The sequence below is a fragment of the Aotus nancymaae genome, unplaced genomic scaffold (assembly GCF_030222135.1).
Source record: "Aotus nancymaae isolate 86718 unplaced genomic scaffold, 86718_ANA_hifiasm-v0.15.2.pri h1tg000036l, whole genome shotgun sequence".
In the NCBI taxonomy this organism is placed as follows: Eukaryota; Metazoa; Chordata; class Mammalia; order Primates; family Aotidae; genus Aotus; species Aotus nancymaae.
The window spans coordinates 19934652-19953393 of NW_026988450.1; the positions used below are offsets into that span (position 1 = coordinate 19934652).

At 39.8% G+C, this 18742-nt stretch overlaps 1 protein-coding gene across 1 annotated transcript in view; it reads left to right on the top strand.

The window, feature by feature from the left end:
• SULF1 (sulfatase 1) overlaps nucleotides 1-18742 on the top strand; it is a 193549-nt gene that overhangs the window by 79017 nt on the left and 95790 nt on the right.

An 18742-nucleotide genomic window follows, 5' to 3' on the forward strand; every position in this document is an offset into this window, starting at 1 on the left:
CCTAGCATGTGATTTGAGGACGAGGGAATGTAGCAAATACATCACACGTGAAAGAGAAGGAAGAGAAAGTAGAAACGAAAGATGTCCACTTCTAGCAGTGACATTTTTAAAGCAAGCAGAGTAATCTCTGAACATGTATTTGAAAGTACAGATTTATTGTTCAAATTGGGTACCACAGAACACCAAAATTCTCACAGGCAGAAGAGCTTAGGAAGAATATCTTTGTTTCCAAATATTTGTTAGGAAGAGGAAGCCGTTAAATGAAATATGTGGGTATTGTGAGTGTATGACATAAGGGTAAATAATGATGTTTGTTTTCCAGAGTGGATACTACAAGACTTACTTTTTAATTAAAAAATGAATAAAGATGGAAATATTTTAAGCTCAGAACTGTGAAGGCACCAGCTTGTAGATCACTGAAAATATTTGATCTTCCATTCTTTCTCAACACTTCTGCATACAAGCAATTGATGGGAAGGAACTGGAGAGGGAGTGGAAGAGGAGTGTGAGGAAGGTGTGCCTTACTTACACTTGAGGCTTACTGACCTGGAATTATACATTTTCTTTACAACATAGTCATTCATTCAAAGGTCTGGAGGATAGGCAGGTCCTCTAACACCTTCTTCCCAGAGAGCTGGAGACATACAGTTATATTCCATTCTTCTTCCCATACTTTCCTCATTGATATAACTTCTGTAGGTCACTACCTTGAGAGTTTTGCACACTCTGAAAAATATTGGGAGAGTTTAAAAAAGTTTAGATATGTGGGTGTGATGGGGGCAGAAGACATTTCTTCACAGCATATGCAACTTACTCATCTGAGAAAATTCCTTAACCAAAGACAGAACGGGCTGCAGTGAAAATATTCATGGAACGTGAAGGAAACTGCTTTGCATCAAGTGCAGTGTGTGTCCCCAGGGTGGTCATGACGGAGTATTCTGTGGTGTGGCAGAAAGGTATCAGGTATGGCTTCCTTCTCCACTTTGAAAAACAGTGATTTGGGCTTAGCCATTTCACCTCTCCAAATCTGTTTTGACCTCTGAGAAATGGGGATACCAGCAGTGCCACTGACAGTTATTGGAGGATCCAAATTAGAACAAGTATGTGAAACCTTTGTACAGTGTAAGATTGACACAAATGATATTATCAATTACTCAAGGCCTCAGCATCCTCAATTTTAAAATAAGTTAAATACGATGACTTCTGAAGTCCATTTCTGATTGCTGAAGACAGAAATTCAGGAAAAGGGAAAAAAACAAGCAGAAGGTAAGTGTGGGCTAGGGAGAAGCATACGAGAAAATGATGGAGCAGGAGTGAAAAGGAAGGTGGTGAAATTAACAGGGAAGAAAAGATAACGTCTCCAGGTCTACATATTAATTTCCCACTGAATTCAACCAAATGTCACAGATGGCATCCACATTACACTGAAATATGAGGGCAAAGCAAATTAACATGAAATGGCCCCACTTGTGAGACTGGAGCACATCCCAGCTAGTCTTAACCTAGGCAAAGGCAACATGGCACTTCCTCTGACAAGCATGACAAATTTCTACGACTCTGTGGTTCTGTGAGGTAGAGATTTAGCAACCATCCAATTGATACTTCTTATTGATTAAATCAGACTATTTGCCTTTTAAACTACTCTAAAAACACCACTGTACACATTCCATACTTGCAAATATGTAAATTAAGCCCCTGATTTTGTTTCATTTTGTTTTTTGTTGTTGTTTATTTTACGTTTTTAAGTTCCAGGGTACATGTGCAAGATAGGCAGGTTTGTTGCATAGGTAAATGTGTGCCGTGGTGGTTTGCTGCACCTATCATCACTCACCTAGGTATTAAGCCCAGCATGCATTAGCTATTCTCCCTAATATTCTCTTCACCCTCTCCTCCCCGACAGGCCTTAATGTGTGCTGTTCCCCTCCCTGTGTCCATGTGTTCTCATAGCTCAGCTCCCACTTATAAGTGAGAACATACAGTGCTTGGTTTTCTGTTTCTGCATTAGTTTGCTGAAGGTAATGGCTTCCAACTTCATCCATGTCCATGCAAAGGACCATGACCTTGTTCTTTTTTATGGCTGCATAGTATTCTAAAGTGTATATGTACCACATTGTCTTTATCCAGTCCATCACTGATGGGCATTTGGGTTGATTCCATGTCTTTGCTATTGTAAATAGAAGCCCCTGGTTTTTTTAATCATCTATGTTCAATACCTTTAGATCTTTTTATTAGCAAGTAGCCTCATCAATTAGGAATCCTCACAGCCCAATTTGATACTCTATGCTGCAGCAACCTAGCTTCATTCTGTGTTGGCAGTGGGCTATAAATGGATTATAGATGTGTCAAGATGTGGATTACAGGTGTACAAAGATATCTACCTGTTTAGCCTCAGGATGGCTGGGAAGGCCTGGGATGGCCAGAGCCCCATGCACTGTGAGTGGCCTCGTCTGTTTATCCCAGTGTGCTGTGTATAATCAATGTTAGTATTTTCCATGACAGGAAACAGTTTGGGGATCATAGTCTGAACTAATCAAGTAATCAAATTATTTCCATTTTATGGTGGTTACGCATAAATCAAATTGGCTAAGGTATTTCAATTTGCTCATTCGTGTTTTTCTTTCTAAACTTTGCTATTTTATTAAGAACTTTAGAGCTTAGAATTACTATAAAATCACTTTCTCAAGTCTAAGAATAGTGTGCTGTAATGTATTGAGTTTTTGAAATCCTAATTTGAGGTAAAACTGAGACATTTATGCAAAACAAATCAATTTTTAAAACTCCTTGAAAGCATAGAAACCTTGTTCCTTTAAAAATTCCTTTGCTATTCAAGTGAAGGCAAAATTCCTATTTTCAACTGAAAATAAAAGTCATATTTGCATGGGTGAGAAAGAAAATGGGGAAAATGTGGGCAGATGAAGACAGATAATCAAGCTTTACTTTTGAATAAACATGTGCTAACATTCCTATGGAGTTGTTTTTATTATCATCTTTGTATATGACACTAAAATTTTACAATTAGGTAAGAAAATATAGAATATCTTTAGCAATATTTTCTGAAAATATTGAAATTCCTTTTTTGAATATAAAATATGAAAATTCATCGTATGAATATTTAAGAAAACTCAGGTAGCATCCAGGTAGATTGCATGTGTAAAGACTCTAGGCTTTTTGTTGTTTTTTTAAGGAAACTAAAGAGCAATTCATAGCATAATAAAATTTACTTGAATCCGGCCGGGCGCGGTGGCTCAAGCCTGTAATCCCAGCTACTCAGGAGGCTGAGGCAGGAGAATTGCCTGAACCCAGGAGGCGGAGGTTGCGGTGAGCCGAGATCGCGCCATTGCACTCCAGCCTGGGTAACAAGAGCGAGACTCCGTCTCAAAAAAAAAAAAAAAAAAAAACAAATTTACTTGAATCCTAAAAAATTATTAAAAGATAGAGGAATCCATTTTTTTCATTTCCATGGCTCATGAGAGATTCCTAAATATTCTTTATTTGACCCAGAAACCTTAAACTGCCTGAAACATTAGTTCATTAGAGTTTGGAGCTTAACGTCTGCTGAGAAAATGTCTTGTTCCCACTTGCCTCCATAAATTTCATAGCACTCACCAGATGTAAAGAAAGTAAAGAAAATTCAGAGTCAGGGGATCAAGACTGGGACATTGGCCACTAGGGACCCAGGCTTCTTTTCTCTCTTCATCTCACCATGGAGCATTCCATCTGTGAGAACTTCTCGTGGTCCAAGATGACTGCAGGAACGCCAGTCATGACATATGACAAAGGCCACCCATGCTCTTTTATTTGTCTTTTTTGGGGGTGAAGGGGGATTGTTTTTGTTTTTGTTTTTTCTTTGAGATAGAGTTTTATCGTTTTCGCCCAGGCTGGAGCGCAATGGCGCAATCTTGCTTCACTGCAACCTCCACCTCCCAGATTCGAGAGATTCTCTTGTCTCAGCCTCTCTAGGAGCTGGGATTACAGGTGCATGCCACTACACCAGCTAATTTTTTTCTTTTTTTGCCTTTTTAGTAGAGATAGGGCTTCACCATGTTGGCTAGCTCCTGACCTCAGGTCATCCGTCTGCCTCAGCCTCCCAAAGTGTTGAGATTACAGGCATGAGCCATCGTGTCCAGCCTCCACACTCTTTTATAGAACTTTCCCATCAATCCTTTCATTACGTCTCCTGGAAAAACATCAGTCATGTGGGCACATAGAGTTACTAAGGCAGCTAAGAAATGTCACCTATAGCTGGCCACTGCAAACAAAATTGGAATTTTGTTATAAAAGACAGTGAATGATGAGGCAAGCAATTAGCAGTTTGTGCCACATCATTTAGGACTCTACATCAGCAGAAAATGAAATGTAATTGTGTTCAAGAAATGGTAACAGAAATGAGAGGAGTTCACAGTTTGGAGAAAATAGCTTGTTGCTATCAGACAAAATAAAGTTGTGCCTTCTCATTGTTGTATGGAAAACTATTTTATCCTCTACATTAATCCCTGTAGTCAGGCAAAGCTATTATTCAAGGTGAGATCAATTTCCAGGAATGCAGCAGGTTCTGTGCCCTCTCCCCCATAAGTCTTAACCTAGAAAATTACAAGCTTTCCAGCTGCTGTCCACTGGAAAGATGTTGAATTCCTATAAAGCAGTCCTTTTCTATTTAAAATTTTGAGTTTCATGTCAAGTACAAATGCATTTCCAGTAGTATAATTAATCTAACTTCCTAATCCATTTTTGTAAAAAGACTTTTTTAAATGTTAAAATCCACATATTTTCAAGCCTTTCCTTAAATTATTAATCCTCGAATGATTTAATCTGAGCTATTTTGTAGACATATTTTTACCAAAATATTGTTTTTGGCATACTTTTTCAAAACATCAGATTCTATTAAGAGTACTCTGAGCAACATCATAATGTTGCTAAAATTATTAGGAAGCAGCATTAACACTTTAACTCACTATATCCTCATGGCTCAGGAAATTATTACCTCTTTGTATTTTCACTGGTTGGGGGGTTTGTGCAGAAAGAATAAGTAACCCTGAAACCAACAGTCTAGTTGTGTGAGTTTTGTGAAAAGTTGCAGTGAAAAAGTTTGAAACCAGTGCAAACACATCTTTTCCTTGCTTGTCTGTACATTATATTAGATTGCACATGTTTGCCATCTATATCCGTGAATGACCAAGTTGACAATTATCAAATAATGTGATAAAATGGAAAATAAGTGATTTATGATGGAAAATAGCTACCAGCCTTGGAGTCAGGAGACCTGAGTATAATTTCAGGTTATGCTTTCCCAAGCTGCTGTGACAGGTAGAGGTGGGATGGAGTGGGGAAGGAATAATAAAGCCCGCTCTAATTTCCCATATAAGTTGTTGTGAAGAGCAAATTTGATGATTTCTACCAAAATGCTTTCCTGAACTGTGATGCCTTATGAACATATGAAAGAAGAAATGTATCTTCCCCTAGGATTTGAGATATAAGAAACCACCTGAGCATATGAAAAATCTTGTTCACAGTTCAACTATTATCAATGTAAGGCCAGGCTTTCAGAAGATAACTCAATATATATTAGAGGAAAGTGCTCACTAGGAAATAGTTGTGCACTAACTAAGCTGGAAATGTTTGACTTTCGTCTACCTTGACTGGCGAATATGGCTCTGTGGGGTTTGTTTTCATTTGAAAAACATGAGCGCTGCATTCCACTGTGGTGTTCAGGATAATACCAGCCCACAGAGAGTATCACACACATCCCGGGAAGCCCTGGGGCCTTTCAAAGCGTGCCATCTGCTCCACCTTTAGAATGAAGGCAGTTGCCAACACATTTTGAAAGTGCATTATATGTAGCATAGCAAAAGACTTTCCATTAGAAGACAGGACTCTTTTCTCGTTATCTCAGCAGTGCCTGATGAAGTGCCTTATACAGGTGCTCAACTAAGGGTTGCTGAATCAAAACGTTTCTGGAAATTAAAATAAGTGGAAGTGAACAAATTGCAAGCAGTGTTAATGCTTAGTTGGATATCCGGAAAAAAATCTGTTAAATATGGAAAATGGCAAAGCAGGAGTGCTTGGAACTTAATCCAGCTCAATCTTCCCTAAGTTCGTTTATCTAACACCCTCAACCAGCCAGCAAAAACAGGGAAACACAAGAAAAAGCAAGCGAGATGCTAATAAACCTGTGATGCCCCCCACACACAAACATTTGCCACCATGCCCATACACTAAAGGACTTGAGAGAGACCCTCATGCCTTCTTTTTTATTTTCAACATGGGTCTAATGAGGGCTAACAAGTAACCTCCTGGTATTTCCCTTACATGCTATTACAGAAGGGAGAAGGTGGGAGAACACTCTCCTTAGCACATTAAAAGACAAGTGTAAACACACCAATGATAACTAGAAATGATCACTGATTGATGGCAAAGGAGGTAAAAACAATGCTATGAAAAATATCCATAAGGAATTTCAAACAATGTGGGTCTCGTGTCATTTATGTGTTGGGCAAACTGCTTTCCACATCCCAGTATTCCTTAGAAAAAGTCAAAAACATAGCCTAGAACACTTTGGATGTTATTATTATTATTTTTTTTTGAGATGGAGTCTTGCTCTGTTGCCCAAGCTGGAGTGTACAGTGGTGTGATCTCAGCTCACTGCATCCTCTGCCTTTTGGGTTCAAGCAATCCTCCCACCTCAGCCTCCTGAGTAGCTAGGATTACAGGCCTGCACCATCATGCCTGGATAATATTTTTAATATTTTTAGTAGAGACAGGGTTTTACCATGCTGGCCAGGCTGGTCTTGAACTCCTGACCTCCCATGATCCACCCACCAAAGTGCTGGGATTACAGGTGTGAGCCATCACTCTCGGACTTGGATGTTAATATTGATGACCCAGAGCCACAAAGCAAAACAAAACAAAACAATGACATCATCTGCAGTACTCTTTAAAGACCAGGAAATATGTAATTAATGTTTGAAAGTGTGTATATTAGATTTTGTCACAATCCCCAATTATTGTCACCAATCCTCCTCATCCCCACCCCACCCCCCACACACAAACCAGAGAAGTGAAGGGAATCAACATCCCCACCCAAGGCTCCCAGGGGAGCAGACTTATACCCACCCCACCCTGGGCTCAATCCTATGGCTTGCTTTGGCCAATGGCAGGTCAGCAGGTGTGCCAGATGCCCTGTTTAAGCAGATACTTTGAACAGCATTCCCAGGTTCCATCAGCAATCCTGCTCCTGCCATGACAGTGCCATGCCTCAGCCCAAGTCCTGGAGTGAGAAAAGCCACAGCTCTGAGCAGCATGGAGCCACTGACCCCTCCATGAAACACAGCAGGAAATAACCCTTTTTTTGTTGTGAGCTTTAGGGGGTTCCTTGTGCAAATTCCATGTGCTTTAAAATATTTTATTTTTATTTGCTTGTTTTAAGTTTGAGCCTTTAAATAGTTCAAGTAAGGCAGCATAGAAATTCACGTATCTAGTGACCCTCTTTTCCCCTACTGTGATGGATAATTAAGGTATTACTGTGAATAGCCTCAGTTAAAATTGTGCTTGAGGAGATGGTGGGAAAACAGCCACAGGCAGCCAAATGCAGTGTGTTCACTAGACTGCGCCTCCTGCACCCCTCAAGTCAGGACGTCCGGCCTTGTCTCCTGGAAGCTGGGGAGACAAGTCCTGCTGGGGATGGGTTGGGAGAAGGATCTCAGAGGATGGAATTTTCATGGACTGGGAATACTGAAGATGATGTCGCTCATTAGGGTGTGGGTTAAGGACAGCTTTCTGTTTCTGGAAAACCAAGCACCCCAGTACTACCTCGGAGCCTGAGAATGACTGACTGCGTGACTATGCACAAATTATTTCACCTTCTGCCTTGTCACCAAGGGTTAATTAATCATTGCAGATTGTCTCGAGACTCCACAATGGTAAATACAGATAGAAGACACCCTCGAATTCAAGGACTTGTGACTCGTGGTCTTGAATATTCATGTTTAACCACGCCAGTCCACTCTCTCACCCAGCAACGACTCTTTGTTTTACTTAGTTCTGAGGGGTCCCCTTCTGTTTGGAAGGTGAAAGAAGGGCTGTACGTGGTGTGTGGCTGCAATACTGATGCCCTGTTTTGTTCTCCTAGGGAGATACTGTAAGGCGCAGTGGCAGATTCCTGGAGCAACGTCGGAAGCTCATTTTTGTCCCCCAAAATTTCTCCCCATTAATTTTACCAGTTTGAAATTCTCTAGGTTTACAAGATCTTTTAGAACGAAAATGCACTTCAAGAAAAATACAAAAACAGAACACTTATTAACAAAGACGTTGATGTGGGGTCGTCCCGTTCTGTCCTTGCTGTGTCATCTTGGACAGATCCCTGAACTTCCCTGAATCTCAGTTTCCTCATTTTTTAAAAAAATGAGTAAAACGGTACCTACTTCATAGGTGTGTGGCTAGGATAAAGTGAACTAGTAACAATGAACGGTTTAATACATGGCACATGCTCAATGGATATGAGCAAAAGTTCTTGCTTCTTGATAAATAGTCAAGTGTCATCCACATCGTGGAAATTGTGAGAATTTGGAAACTCAAGAGAACAAAAAGAAAAAAGTGGAGTGGTGGGGGACTTTTGGCAGTCGGGAGCAGAATGGGGCTGTAGTATCTGAGGAATGAAGGAGGAGCTGGGGATAAAATGAGGGGTTGAGGGGGAAGGGGAACAAAAAGAGAGAAGGAAAGAAGACCAGATGTGCACCCTTTCTGTTGTGCCCAGTCCTGGCACTAGTCTACATGGTGCTGGAAGTTATTCCCTAGAATCAGGCAACTGGGAAACTCAGCCTCCAAAATTGTTTTCGCCTCTCAACCGGGTATCAGACCACGTGTCCCAGTTTGCGGTTCCGAGAAGAAGTTGCCACGACAAGAATTGAGGCAGATAAAGTCATTTGGAAGGTTGCAAAGATAACCTTGGCCTGATCTCAGCCCACTGCACCTGGTCCTGGTGAGTTCTGCCCCACTTTTCCAGCTCACTTTGTGTGGCCGCATCCCTTTCGCTACTCTTCCACAGTGTGGAAGGATTTAGCTCAGCGTTCCCAAGAGCACCTAAAGTCATGGCGTCGTGCCTATCATGATGGTTGGATACATTTTTTTGGATCATATTGTTTAATCATTCCAAGTTTGTTTCCCACTGCAACTACATTCACCTGCCACTGTCTCAAAGAGGAGGCCATAGGTGGTGAAAGGCCCACGGGGGTGATTGGCAGATACGGCTGAACAGAATTGGGAAACGGAGTCTGGGTTTTACAGAAACAAAAGCCAAGTAACTCACTCTGCCTCCTTAATCTCTGGTAATAATTCACCGTAAGATGGGAAATTCAGCCTGAGAGTGGTGAAGCTATCTTTGAGCTTAGGAGTTGTTTAATAAATGTAACAAACTCCAGTGTTGCTCTGGGCCCCTGTCAGACTCCATTAGTTCACATATGCCAAGGATTTGAGCAACCTTATTCCTTCAGACATGGAAAGAGAGTACATAGAAAGGGACCTTAGCTGGTCATTTGAAAACCACTCAAAAGAACACTTCTGGATATTTGTTGAAGGAAGGGGAAGGCTCTCCTGTGGAAAACACCTTCAGTTGTTGACGCCTAGGATAGACCGTGTGTTGGTATGTTTGCCTTCTCGGCAGCTCTGGGAAAGATGATCGTAAACATAGTCCTGTCAGCTACAAAATAATTGGCAGTATCAATAATCCTATCTTGTAAATGCTTAGCTGCCTCAGCCAATGCAAACGTCTGAGGAGTCAACCTTCATGGAAGAGACTTGTAACACCTGCTTGGCTGGGCTTCACCTTTCCTTTCATTCGTGCTAGTGGGTTGATCGTTGTACTCTAGATCAGTACCGTCAGCATCAGCATCACCCGGGAACTTGCTAGAAATTCAATTTTAGGGCCAGGTGCAGTGGCTCATGCCTGTAATCCCATCACTTTGGGAGGCCAAGGCAGGCAGATCATCTGAGGCCAGAAGTTCGAGACCAGCCTGGCCAACATAGTGAAACCCCATCTGTACTAAAAATACAAAAATTAGCTGGACATGGTGGCACACACCTGTAACCCTAGCTACTCAGGAGGCTGAGGCAGGAGAATCAGTTGAACCCAGAAGGCGGAGGTTGCAGGGAGCTGAGCTTGCCACCACTGCACTCCAGCCTGGGCAACAGAAGCAAAACTCCATCTCAAAAAAAAAATTTTTAAACAATTTTATGGGCCTTATTCCCAAATCAAAAATGCTGGCATAATTAACAAGACCTCCAGGTGATTCTGATGAACCCCTGCTTTACCTTGTGAATTTAGTACTTGAGGCTGGGGCCCTTGTTTAATGGTTATTCTTCTCTTACATAGCTCTTTGGAAGTATCTAGTATTCTGAAGTTAGGAGCCAAGTGTGGTAAAGATGTTTCTTTTTGGAAGAAAAGCTTCCTCAAAACCTAATTGCTAGAAGGAAATCAATAAGTTGTCAAGGAATTTTAAAAAAAATCAGTACTTGGATTATGACTCTGAAGCCTGGATCTTCATCCTTCTTGCCTGGCTTTATTCTCCAATAAAACTAATTAGCAATTTAATTATGCAAATTTTGGAAGATTTCTGAGTTGGATTGAGTCCAAACATGAAAATAGTGGTACATAAGGACATTTTCTTAGTGAATTTGGAAGCCATTGATTTACAGTAGTCTAGTAATCAAAATCCCTTTGAGCCAGATGGGCATTAAATATGCTGGCTTGCTATTTGTGTAAATATGGTTTTATAGGATTTATTGATCCAATACTTAATCAACCATGTCCAAATTAAAAATAATCCTTTCCAATTCTCCCCCATAATTATGAGTAAGCCACCACCTAGATATGTTTTGTAAGAGAAGATTTAGGAGTTAGATAGAAACAATCTTGAATTATTTAAATCATTTGTTATGTAAAAAAATATAGAAGTATTTTTCGTGGCTCAGAAGAACAGAGCATGACTAAGCATCTAGAAGAGAGGGGAAGGCACATTTTTCAATAAAAGGGAGAATTTCCTAATCTTAAATGTCATCCTCAACTAAACAGGTAGCCTAGACAATCTCTTGTTACCTGCACAGAGACATTATTCACTGATGAGTGAGAAGTTTTATTCACTAAAGGTTGATGGAGGTAAACTTTCAGATCCCTTTCAGACTCAGAGAATCTACAAGGTGTTTTCTGGAACACCTCCCTCACATTAGCTCTCCAACATCAGGCTTGCTAACCTCCTTTCTCATATACAATCTGTTCCCTGAAGCCATGTTCCAAGAAGGAAAAGCAGATGGCCTGCGTGCCAGAACATCACTTCTGCTGATTTCTCAAAAACAGTTTCTGATCATTTACATGGTTCCTTTTGTGTGTACTTCAAGGATATGCTGTATGCAAAAGATCCTCATATGGAGGACCAGAGGCATATGAAATCCAAGCCTTTGTATCTTCATTTCTGATTGAAACTAACTACAATTACGAAATAGAAAGAAAGATCAGAGAGAGCCAACAAATGAACAAAACATCTAGAGGTCCAGCAGGACCGGAGGTCTCGGTAAACTTTAGGAGCCTTGGTAAACTTTGCAGGCAGCCAGACTTAATGGACTTCTATTAATGAAAACAACTATTAATATTTTGAAATTGTCACATGTTGTTCTATGACACATTTCACAATGTTTCACCATAGCGAGCCAGGGGAATGTTAGACTTCAGATTCACAACTCTAAAGGCATTTTTCCAATAAACCAAGCTCCTCTCTATAGTTGGAAAATAGTTGCTGTGTTTGGCTAATCCATCCATCAGTGAAAACTGTTTTAGTTTCCCCACAATTTTATGCAAAATTTATATATACCCTAATCAAGAGAAGTGCCTTCTTTATTTTTGTTTTTCCTTAATAAATCATCATCATCTCTCTTCTTTTCCATGCATGATGTTTTAGTGAGCTTGCAAATATTATTAAAGATTGCTTTTCTTTTTGAAGGCTGAGATATTAAAATCAGCCCAACCCTGTTGCACTGTAATCTCTAATATCACATCAGGTTTTAATAAACCTCCTTTTTGTAGCACACATGTGCTTAAGACTTCATGGAAACCAAACCAGTGGAGAGAAGGGATTACTTTAGATGACTTTAAAATATGCATTGTTTGAAATGGCCTCTGGTGACCAGCTTTCATGAATGGCTGATTTTACTTGTGGGGCCCATCATCTGCTTTAATTATATCAGCTCCTTTGTGTGACAAGTGCTGTTCTTATGTATGCTGAGAAATGAAGGTTTACAACAAAGTAATGAGTGAGAAAATAAATTCTGGAAGTGGAACACCGTTGGGTATTTGTAGTTTAAAATTCCAGAAGAATTCTAAGGACTGGTCTACCTATAAACATCTATTTATAAAGATACTCCACAGTGACAGTAAGTGTAAATTTGCCTTAAATGTCCATGGACATAGATTATAATCTGAGCCTTTTCAGGAATATTTATTTTACGTATAAGACAAGTAACAGTTTAGGATGCTAATGTGGCTCTTAAAATTTTCATTCTATAAATTCTTATGTATAAAACTTCATAAAGGTTACTCTTTTGTAACATTATAATAAAATGCTAAGTTTTTATTAGCTAAAATATTTCCCAACTTCTGTCCAGCCAGTAAACTAAGACAGATGTCATATTTAAAATTTCAAGTCACTATAGATTCATTACCTGAATCTATAAATGTTAGGGAAATTATGGTTTTAGAAATCTCCTGTTGTATCTCTTGAGTTGTTAGTTCTTCTTAAAAAAAGAAAGAAAGAAAGAAAGAAAGAAGAAAACTGGCCAGACGCAGTGGCTCATGCCTCTAATCCCAGCATTCTGGGAGGCCAAGGCGGGTGGATCACCTGAGGTCAGGAGTTCAAGACCAGTCTGGCCAACATGGTGAAACCCCATCTCTACTAAAAATACAAAAATTAGCTGGGCATGGTGGTGCGTGCCTGTAATCCCAGCTACTGAAGAGGCTGAAGCAGGGAGAATTGCTTGAACCAGGAGGCGGAAGTTGCAGTGAGCCAAGATCTCGCCACTGCACTCCAGCCTGGGCAACAGGCAAGACTCCATCTCAAAAAAAGAAAGAAAGAAAGAAAGAAAGAAAGAAAGAAAGAAAGAAAGAAATTCTGCCATTGGGGTTCTCTTGACTGCAGCTTCATTTATATAGTAAAGTCAGGTGTTCCTCTTCCTACATACAACTACTGTTTCGAGAAATGAGTTTCAGATGCTATATTGATGTTTCAAAAGCATTTCTTGTAGTACAAGATAGTGTTTCCAGAAATGCTTTCAAAACATAAATATACCATCTAATTGTCTTTTAAAAAATATTTACTTCAATTTAAATGTAGCTCAAGAATTGTGGAACTTTAAACAAATTTACATTGTGCCAGATTATGTACATCAAGAAAACAGACTAAAATGAAACGTGTCTAAAAAATCCCCGAATCTGTCGAAAGTATATTTTTAGTACCTAAGAATGATTGAACTTTATACTGTGAGAAAGATTATGTTTCTTTGTTACTTGAGATACGTGTCTGTGTGTGGGTACATATATTTATACACATAATCTTAAGTATGTGTGTGGGCATATGCACGTGTGTGTGTGTGTGTAAAGAGAAAGACATAATGTACTGATGAAACATCATGCTGTGGCATAGACATTAGTGCTCAGTAAACACTTGGGTCGCTAAATTTTCCAACCCCTTTGCAGTTGAGTGGGGCCACATGACTAGTCACATCCAATGAAATGCTAGAAGTGAACTGGGTCACTTCCAGGTTGGAGCCCATAAAAGCTCCTGCAAAATTCTTGAGCTTATTCTTTCCTTGCTTCTTGGTCTAGTTATTGCAGCAACAAGACAACACTGCCCCCGTCAGTGTGCATCCTTGCATGATTAGGCAGAGCAGAGCTCTCTGCATCCTGTGTGTGACTTGTAATATGAATGACAAATACGCTTTTATCATATTTGGAATTTCTTTGTTATTGCAACAAACTACTTCTGATGACCAATGCAATATCTCAAGGTACTTCAATACAAATAATAAAATAAGCACATGTACCCCAAAACCTAAAATGCAATAAAAAAATAATAATAATAAAATAAGCTATAAATATATAAAACCAAAGGCAAATTTAATGAAATTTAATGTAATAAGTCATGTCTTTTAAGATGTAACTAAGATGCAAAGACCACATTCTAGTCCTTTTTAGCAATATTGCTGTCTTTCCATCAAACCCACTTTGGTTTTTTTTTTTTTTTTTTTGCCAACTTTTATTTTAAGTCCAGGGGTACATGCACAGGATGTACAGATCTGTTACATGGGTAAACGTGTGTCATGGTGGTTTGCTGCACAGGTCATCTCATCACCTAGGTATTAAGCCCAGCATCCATTAGCTGTTCTTCCTGATACTCTCCCTCCCCACACCCTAACCCCGCCCCACTGACAGACCCCTCAGTGTGTGCCGTTCCTCCCTGCCGCCATGTGTCCATGTGTTCTCATCTTTCACCTCCCACTTATAAGTGAGAACATGTGCTGTTTGGTTTTCTGTTCCTATGTTAGTTTACTGAGGGTAATGGTTTCCAAGTTCATCCATGTCCCTGCAAAGGACATGATCTTGTTCCTTTTTATGGCTGCATAGTATTTTATACAAACTCACTTAAACTGGAGTTTCCAGTGCCTCTTCTTTTGGAAATCCAGTTATCCCTTTGTTTTCGTTCTCTTGCCACCATCGAATCCACTGACTATTTGGACCATGATTGGTCACCAATGACCATTATTAGGCCCTTTAGATACTTTGTAACACATGCTTCAGGAATATTGAGTTCTTTTGGTGGTTTTCATAGTATCCAGATCACTTTGCTTTCCTTTGACATTAATTTTATCTGAAAGAAGCTGGACAAAGTTTAATTTGGACTTTATGCATTCTCTAAAATGCCCTTGGGAAGCTTGTTTTTATATGGCTTTAGCTCCTGCTTTTAAGAGGCAAAGTCTCAAAGGTACATTTCTCACTTCATCCTTCTCACTCTTCAACTCCATCTATTTTCTTCCTCCCTGAAAAGGGAGGTAACAAACACTGTCAATGGTTTCCCTTGAAATGACAGGTTTATTTCATTCATTATTTGAGAAAATGTCTGCCAAACATCCAAGACCAAAAAATTCTTTTCAGTAAAAGTCGAGTTTCTTTTTTTTTTTTTAAGCCACTTTAGCTTGCAGCTCGGCCACCGCATGCTTTTCCTCAAGACACCCATCATACTCCCCGAGCCAGCAAGGGACTTTGTGTCAATCTCCTATCTCAGAAAACAGAACAGTGAAAAGAAAAGATGTGTATTCAAGGTCAAGGTTTAATAAAATGAGTGATTTTCCTGCTTCATCTTAAGTGAAGCTGGTTTTTGTTTTGTTTTACTGTATGTGAAGCTTTTATCATTCATGCTAAGGCAAAAGCGGAAAGCTTCTACCTACCACTGCTCTTACACCATCTGTAGAAACCTCAGCACAGTGAAGAGAGCAAATAATGTGGCAGTATTCTTATCAAAATAGTTCTGGCCTCATGAACCTCCAAAAGGGTCATAGAGTCCCCAAACGTCCCAAACTATACTTTGGACATTGCTGTATGGACAAAGGCAGGGTGCTTTTGATGTATTGGCCACCATCCCCTCTAGAGACCTAGCACCAGCTGCCCAGCCAAAGTGGGGACTGGGGAAGACAGAGGTCCCCTTAAACCTATGGGAGCAACAAGGGTTTCAGTTTAGATTGGAGTATTGCAGCACAAGCATACGTGACCTAAACATTCTATCCAGTTGGCTGGACATCTTTCCAGTCTTTTTTTTTTTTTTTAACATGTGACTTGAAACATTTAATGCCACTTTTATAGTTTTGGCTTGACCTCCCTAAACAAAGTCCTATAAACTTTCCACACCAATTGACCATAACTACAACTGCTGCTTTCATTTTATGGCTTGGAGTGAAAGCAACTTATATTCTGGTCTTGATTGGTGAAGAATACAACACTGTTCTTCAAACTCACTCTGTACGTGTGAGAAAAGCCTTTCTACATTACTTTCATTTTCTACTCTTTCTCAAGACAAATTGTTAGTCTCTGAGGACTTTTGTTGTCTACCACAAAGTGTCCAATTCAAACATTGCATCCTTGTCTCTTCTGTCAAGCTCTGCATTTTTGTCCCTCAGGACTTTTTTCCCTTTTTTCTTTTCCTTCTGGAGCTGGAAACCAGGCAGTAAGAGGATGACGGGCTTTAAAAAGTCATTTTTGAATAAAAAATTGTCTGTGTGCAGTGGTTCTAGAGTGGCGTGTTTTGTGTGTTTTAGTGAAGGAAGGTGAGATAAAAGAGAGAGAGGACTCTTGCTGGTCAGACTTGTCAGAAGATTCCATTTTCTTGACCACTTAATGTATATCCTTGTAGGTATGAATTCCCTGAATTGATAACAAACTGTTGGTGGTGGTGGGGAGAAGCTGACCAAAGGGTCCAAAGTTCCAGTGAGAAAGGAGGAATAAACTTTCAAGATCTGTTGCCCAGCAAGGTGACCACAGTTAATAACAATGAATTAATTGTATGTTTCAAAAATGCTAGGAGAATAGATTTTTTTTATTATGCTTTAAGTTCTAGGGTACATGTACAGAATATGCAGGTTTGTTACATAGGTATACATGTGCCATGGTGGCATCCATCACCCCATCATCTACATTAAGTATTTCTCCTAATGCTATCCCTCCCCTAACCCCCACCCCCTCCTATCCCTCCCCTATCTCCCCACCCCCTTACAGGTCCTGGTGTGTGATGTTCCCTTCCCTGTGTCCATGTGTTCTCATTGTTCAACACTCACTTATGAGTGAGAACATGTGGTGTTTGGTTTTCTGCTCTTGTGTCAGTTTGCTGAGAATGATGGTTTCTAGCTTCATCCATGTCCCTGCAAATGACATGAACTCATCCTTTTTTATGGCTGCATAGTATTCCATGCTGTATATGTGCCACATTTACAGAATGGATACTTAAATGTTCTCACTACAAAAAACTGATAAGCATGTGAGGAGATAGACACGTAATCTATCTTGACATACACTTGATATAATCATTCCACAATGTATATATCAAAACATCACATTGAACCCCATAAATACATACAATTATTATTTGTCAATAAAAATTAAAATTTTAGTTAAAAAAATAAGATAAACTGTGGCAGAAAAAAATGGAGATGGAGATCTTTTACGCACTTTTCATTCACCAGAAGGAAAGTTCACTTTATAGGTAAACACCACTATGGAGATGGAGATCTTTTATGCACTTTTCATTCACCAGAAGGAAAGTTCACTTCATAGGTAAACACCACTTTCCCCTTTCCGTATTAGGAAATGGCTTTTGATGTAGCTTATGCAAAGGTACCATTAAAGCTCATTTGCTTTTTCCTAAAGGAAGAAGTCAACTAAATAAGATGAAGAAAAGAATTACTAGCAATGTTGACTTCGTTCCGCAAAGTTTTCAGCATCTGAATTGTCAAGAACTTTCCATTTCTTGTGTCACTGGTTATTTAAGCTTGAATGCCACTGTCTGTCCAATGCAGTGAGGCTGTGACTGTTCCTCCCAAGTTGCTACTGTCAGCAGAGGTTGGTTCACACTATAGTGATGCACAAAGGCCTTCTTTACTCTCCCTTCACACACCTCTGCAGGCTTTGAGAGGTGAGCAAAGTTCTGCTACTTAAAGAACCGACCTCTAAGGAATTTCTGTGTTTAACTATTTAGCCTGACCCATGCTTTGTGAGAACAAGCCATTGTGTGCCTTTTTATTCCTTTAGTTTTCCTGTCCCTTCGTGCCTGTATCAGGTTTCTCGCGATTTAAAACAAATGCACAGAAACCAAACTGTGAGTGCAGAATAATTGCAGGCTTTCAGTGTTCAGCACGCACAGCAATCACTGTGGAATAGCCCTGAGTTATTAAGAAGAAAGCACCAAATCTTACATGAATGACTTCTACAGAGCTACAGGATCAATTGGAGCTGGTTTGTTTGTGGCAAATAATGTAGTCAGGACTGCCTGGCTGCAGACACTAGAGTTTTGTATAAAAACCGATTTCTTCTCGTCTATTTCTCTCTCTTGCAGTATAATTACAGGCTGCAGAGTGAAAAGCATTAGAACTGTTTACAAAACAGCTCATAAACTTTAAAATAATGGGGATATGTGTGTGTGTTTGTGTAAAACAAAATAATGTGTATGGCAGGGGTAAACAGTATCCAGTCTTTCTTCGTTCTTCTTTCACTGCCCCCTGTCACCCTCCAGAATTAAGGGCGTGAAGTTGAGAGATGGAGTCCTTTCCTCCTGCTATGCAATGCTTGCACTTAATTAGTTATGCCTACTTATCCAATGCCAGTTTATGTTGCAGATCAAAATACAGATTCTCAGGTGTATGGGGACTGAGTGGCTGATGAAACAGACTGCTATCTAATTAATTTTAGCTCAGCTTAAATTCCCATCAAGAGGTTCCCTCATGACATATGAGAGAAAGATTTTATTTTTTTAATGAGCCCTTTGCTATCTTTCCAAGAGAAAAGCTTTCAGCAGGTTAGTGTTCCAAAGTGAGAGAGGCATTTTTCCAACCCTTTCAAAAGCCTCCTTCTGTGCAGCTTTGCAAAGATTTTGCAGCTCGGCCTTCTGGATTTTATTTATTTATTTTTTAATGTGGAAGGGTAGCCGCTAACTTCAGGCTTGGG